This window comes from Poromitra crassiceps (assembly GCF_964638095.1).
Source record: "Poromitra crassiceps genome assembly, contig: HAP1_SCAFFOLD_132, whole genome shotgun sequence".
Lineage (NCBI taxonomy): Eukaryota > Metazoa > Chordata > Actinopteri > Beryciformes > Melamphaidae > Poromitra > Poromitra crassiceps.
The window spans coordinates 383957-390275 of NW_028152229.1; the positions used below are offsets into that span (position 1 = coordinate 383957).

At 40.8% G+C, this 6319-nt stretch overlaps 1 pseudogene across 1 annotated transcript; it reads right to left on the minus strand.

Moving 5' to 3' along the window:
- Positions 1–4668: 4668 nt before the first annotated feature.
- On the minus strand, positions 4669–5334 carry LOC310800909 (proteasome subunit beta type-1 pseudogene; annotated as a pseudogene). The gene has a single exon. The product of its transcript is annotated as a proteasome subunit beta type-1 pseudogene (transcript).
- Positions 5335–6319: the final 985 nt, after the last annotated feature.

Consider the following 6319-nt stretch of genomic DNA (forward strand, 5'->3'; position numbering starts at 1 on the left):
GTGTGGGTTAAGAGATGCCGACATGACAACACTGTTCAGTCAAATTTAACACAAATTGTGTGAAGTCCACTTTTTTGAGTTGTTTTTGTAAGTAAGTAAGTAATACTTTATTTATATAGCACTTTTCAAATCCATGGATCACAAAGTGCTTTACATACAAGAAATAAAAACAGGTTTATAGCAGGTTCGTTAAAAATTTAGCCAACAGGTACACAAAAGCAGGCTAAAAACGTCAACCGGCAAAAACTGCAACAGGTAAATAACACAACAATAGCATGTGCAGGAACAGCACATAAAACAACAAAAATAAAAACCAATCAGGCAACAAATAAAAAATAAAAAGCAGCGAGTGGGTTACAATTAATAAAAAGCTTGTTTAAATAAATAGGTTTTAAGAAGCGATTTAAAAGTGGACACTGAGTCTGCCAATCTCATACCTAGGGGGAGGCGATTCCACAGTGTCGGCGCTATGGACGAGAAAGCCCGCTCACCTTTTGTTCTGAGTCTGGTTCGGGGGACAATTAACAGTCCTTGGTCCGATGACCTGAGTGGCCTTACTGAATTATATGGCTTCAGGAGTTCAGAGATGTAGCGAGGGGCTAGGCCTCGCAAAGCTTTACAAGTGATTCAAAGTATTTTAAAATAAATCCTCTGTCTCACTGGCAGCCAGTGTAAGGAGGCCAGAATGGAGGAGATGTGAGACCTACGGCTTGTCCTGGTTAAAAGCCTTGCAGCTGCATTTTGGACCAGTTGAAGCCTGGACAAGTTGGCATCGCTGAGGCATGTAAAGAGGGCATTGCAGTAATCAAGGCGTGAGGAAATGAGGGCGTGAATGAGTGTTTCCATATTTTTAGCAGAGGACTGATTTAATTTTTGCAATATTAAGCAGATGAAAGAAGCAGGATTGAACAGTTTTTTTTGTGTGTGTGGTGGGTGTTTCCCCCATTTGTTCATGCTTGGAAAATAAAACACAATTGACATAGCCAAGACTGCTGTTGAAATGTCAGTCTGCTTTCACCTATTAAAGCAATTTGAACATTATCAGTGTGCTCCAGAACTCTCCTTTTTGTTGTTGTATTTTGTTGTCTCTATACTGCCTTTGTGCCTGCTTCATGGTGTATAGAAACACTGGAGAAAGTTTCATGCTTTACTCATAAAATGCGCAATACCTTCCATATACAAGCTTATCTGCCCCCACCCACTATGCTGGTCTGCAATGGTATTATTATCATGCTACAAACTGACACACATGGACACAAGGCGATGGCTGAGAAAATAACTAGCTTTATTAGAACAGAACTGGAATTTTAGCAAAGATATATATACATTATTATAATGGAGAGTGATGGGGCAAAACTTGAAAAATGCAATGCTGAGGTCAATGACCTCTCAAGGTCACCAGATAGAAAGTGTTTCCACGTCTGAAATAAAACCTTGGGGTATGTAGATTATATGCTGAAAGTTTCATGCTTTAGTCATAAAATGCACAATTGGTTTGCTTATCTGCCCCACTAAAAGTCAGAGATGACTTCCTTAAATGTCCTGACTCCTGACCAACAGTCCACAACCGAAAGATTCTCAGTTTACTGTCACAGATCACTAAAGAAACCAGAAAATATTCACATTTAAGAAGTTGGAAGGAGATAATTTTATATAGCCTACTATGCAGTGCTCGATTCCTCGCCCACCCTGCAGCTCGTGCGGGCTCGCATACGCAGCTCAGCCGCTGTGCGGCGTCGCCTGCATCTCGGCTGCTGCGTGGCCTCGCCTGCTCTGCGCTATTGGCATGCACTGTGCACATTTGCCCAATTTCGCATCATTGATGACATCACTCACTGATGACATCACAAATTGCTCAAGTGACCATCACTGATCACATCATGGTGTGCTAGAGTGACATCACCCCGTGCACAATTGCTTAACTCCGCATGTCATAGACATTGTGACATCATCAGTAGTCTCTCCCCAGACTCAAATATTATGTTGAATCGCTGCGCTCCGCATAACAGAGAGAGCTCTGCAGCATGCAGTAACGTAGTGCATCAGCATAAGAACTCTCATGGGACTGGCGTCGAGACTACATCATCAGTGACATCATTACTGACCAAAATCATCACAACTCACACAATGTGGGACAAAAATGGCAGAGAAACAAACAAACAGAACCCACTTACTCCCTTTTATATGATGATTTTATTTTATTTGTTTATTTCTTAAAAATTTGTCTAAATAAGGGGGGGGGGGGCAGTGATTAATTATCTGACTAAGTCCTAGCTACTTGGTCTGTATCTCAGTTCCTGACATTTTGATCAAGTTTTCCCCAGGTAACGTTAATGTTTAGCCATTAAAGATACAAGTTGATGTCATAACTTAGGTCAGTGGTCATAACGTTACCAGTTACATCATTACATATGGTATCCCCTTAAGTTCTCTCTTGTATGGAGAGACCGTCACGCCACACTCCATTCAAAAATGTAAATAATGTTGCTTTGCTTATCGCTACACATTATTTTACTTGGTATACCGGTATGCCATACGCTGGGACACAAGACAGGGATCTGAATGGACGTTGGGTAACGTTGTTTGACTACCTCGCCTTTAGCCTTTGTAAAGCCAGAGAAGACTGAAATATTGTGACTACTATTAAGAAAAGTGAGTCTATTCTTAATTCATGGTTATAGAGGGATCTTTCAATTTTTGGACGTATCTTGATTACTAAAATTGAAACGCTATCTAGGTTTATATACCCAGCCTTTTCACTAGCCATTCCTGACAACTTAATCAAATAAATTAATCAAAAGATTTTCAATTTTATTTGGAGAAATAAAAACCACTATCTTAGAAAAGGTGATACAATAAAACCGTTAGAAGAAGGAGGTCTACATGTGATTGATTGATAAAAACAAACAAACAAAATCGCCTTTAGCCTCAACACGAGACTCTTCGCGTTGAGGCTACCTCGCCTTATCGAACTTAACGTTATTAGCTCACCTTTGAACTTTTAACATAACGAGCCAGGCAATTCTTTATGTGCACGAGAAGAAGCTATGTTCACAGATTTAAATAACATATGTGTTGTTACCTGTCAGGTTTCTTGTCAAATTGTAGGAACAGTTGTTTAGCCCTTTTCCACCGGTGTCTGCCTCTACAGAACATGCTAGTCTGAACGCTACAGAAGGCAGCCATGTTGTTGTTATCAAAGGACCTCACCTGAGTGGTTGGTTGGTGTCTGGTGATTTGCCTGAATGAAATTGGACCACGGTATTTGCCCCCCAAATATGTATATTATAATAATAATAATAATAATAATAATAATAATAATAATAATAATAATAATAATAATAATAATAATAATAACAATGATGATGATAATAATAATAATAAATGTTTCCCTAAATGTATTTATGAATGATTGAAAGCTATTTCTTAACTAGCAGCTCACAGACAATTAAAAGAGAGAGGCTTGAATGTGTAACCCTAAGTTTTAGACGTGTGCTCCCCGTCTCTTCAGGCTGTGGGTTCAGTGAATCGGGCTACAGTTACTGTCGGGTTTATTTATTTATTCATCACACATAGCCAAACGGCAAGGGCAAGGGCAGTAGCAGGCTAGCAGGCTAATAGCTCAGCTTTCACATGTGTGTTGACAACAGGAACTCGGTCAGTTGTTCTCCACCTACAACGTTCCCCTGGGATACGAACACCAGGCGGAACCAACATTAATCATCAACATAAAACACTACGACCCAATAATAAATAATAGTACAATTAACAGTAGCAGCGACAACTACATTATAATCAAAATAACAAATTAAAGTGCATTAATAATTACTAGACATAAAACGGTACAAAATAAATCAAACACAATAACATAGATTACAAATGTGTGAACACTTCTCAATGGTGCTGTTTTTCTGGGGGCAACTGCCGGAAACAGCAGTTCATGGTGAAACCATGCCCTCTTTGAACTCCAACTGCTCCTTCATACTTTAAGCTAGACACTCCATTTAAACTTTAAACGAGTCACCACTTTTAGGACTGCATCACCTTAATTCAGCTTTAATTTATCTTTTACTGTTCACAGTTTAAGTTTTATGCTTTTTTCAGCCTTTATAATAGGACCCTATGGAGCCAGCCTTGAGTGTGTCTCACCCTAGCAGGCTGTACTTTTGACTAAATTCACACATTTTAAAACGGCGACAGTTCACACAACTTTAACACTATTATACATCAGACCCTGAGCTACTTCTGCTAACACTCAGTCAAAATATAAGCAATGTGATGTAGCCTATAGTTTTTGAGATATCAACATTTTTTGATACCCCCATCTGCCTTGAACTCCTATGAAAGTTGGTGCCACAATGGATCGGCCGGAGGGACGACTGACTCTGATTGGTCTGAACCAACCAATCATCACTCCTCCCCATACCTCTGTATTCTTCCTGCATTTCACTGTATCACCCAGTGATTGCAGAATCCAAAAATAGAGAAAGCAGAGATTGTGGACTTGGCTGTGGACTATCTTCAAATGTGGACAGACAGGAAGAGCAATGGTTGGTCAATCAAAATAAATGATCAATAGATTGTGAATCATTTCTAAAAACATCCCATTTCTGAAACAACAAATCAGTAGAAGCAATGAAACCAGGGAGGGAATAAGTCTTTCCCTGCTCAGTCCTTCCTCAGTGGGACAGTCTCCTCTTTGATGTCCTCCTTGGAGATGATACAGATCCGAAGAGCGTCTCCAGTGTTCACATCTCTTTCTGTGGCCGAGATGAAGACTTCTTTGACCAGCTGGGTCGTCTTTTCCCGAGTCAGAGGAACGTGCCGCACACCCTCCATGTTCTTCAAACCAATCTGGTTGTCTAGTAGTGGTTGAAGCATGGCACTGGCCGATCCTCCAGCCTTGTAGGTGTCTCTCTGGTAGGAGCCCACCGGGTCAAAACTGTACACTGCTCCCTTGCCCTCCTCATCCAGTCCTCCAATGATGTTAGATATAGTAGGGGAAGAACCTCCTGCCGTACAGGATGGTGGACAACATGGCTCCTATGGTCATTATCTTGTTGTTGGAGTGTTTGTGTTTGTGTTTGTACATCTTTACTCTGGCTTCAATGATTTTAGTCAGGGTCAGAGAGTCACCATGGCAACCACTGCAGCCAATGACAGTGGTGTCTGTCAGCTTGTAGTGACGGCTGTGAATGGAATAGCCTTCACTGAGAGGCGTGTCTGAGGCTACGATGGCAAAGTCTATCCGGCAACAGCAAGGACAGTCCCTCTGTTGAAAGCGTATGGTGAAAACCGTTGCTCTACCGGCACGGTGTAATTATATTCTTTCATCCTCCCGTTATCTCCGTAAACTTGCGTTTGTTCTCACAAAAGCCCAGCAGTGTTCAATTTGGTATATTTACAAAAGGTGGCTGTTCTGTTTGGTGAACCTCCACTTGGTGAACCTCCAGGGGGAGGTGCGCCGCTTCGTGGGCCTGTCTTCAATGGGGAAGAGCTCCCTCAGCGGGCCACGGTGGGCCTTAGTTTTGGCCTCTGTGCTGCTCCTGCAGTTGGAGAAATGAAACCAAGGATGAGATCATGGTGACACTAACAAGAACACTTTAGACACTCAACAATTGAGCCAAGATAGCCTGATAACACACTTCAGACTACACCAAATACATAAAGAAGCTCTGTCTGATGGCATTTATTCGTTTCTGACTCTGGGAAAGTGACAACAACTGTCAAATTATCTAAAACTACACTGTCTCTGAGCTATTAACCAAATCACACACATTTAGACTATACTATGTGATCTCCTATTGATAACTAATGTAAAATGTCATCTTTTTTCCCTCTGATTCACTGAGCCTCCCGTGAAACTGCTTGGAGTCCCCCTGGGGAGGCCCACCTCCCACTTTGAAAACCTCTGTATTCGAGTGTTCTCTTGGAGTAAGTTTCTGTCCCATTTCAAAAGTCACATTGTTCCAGACCTTAACTCCCTGACTGGATTTAAAGATTTGGGGTCAGAGTTCAATATAATTGTTAGCTAAGCCAGAGGTTCTCAAATGTTTTTCTGCCAAGGACCACTTACAAGATAGAAAATATACCGGGGACCCCCTCATTCTGATTTGTGATTTTGGGCTAAGCTTGTTTCCACGGTAACGCGCTTGACTTTTAAATTGATAGGTTTGTTAGATTAGAATATAATCAATAAACAATTTTAGATTTAAAGCATACCATATTTTCGTTGAACTATGAAGCTTTTGTAAAAAGAAAAAAAAAAAAAATATATATATATATATCTTTTCCTGGAAACTTTTCACGGACCACCTGG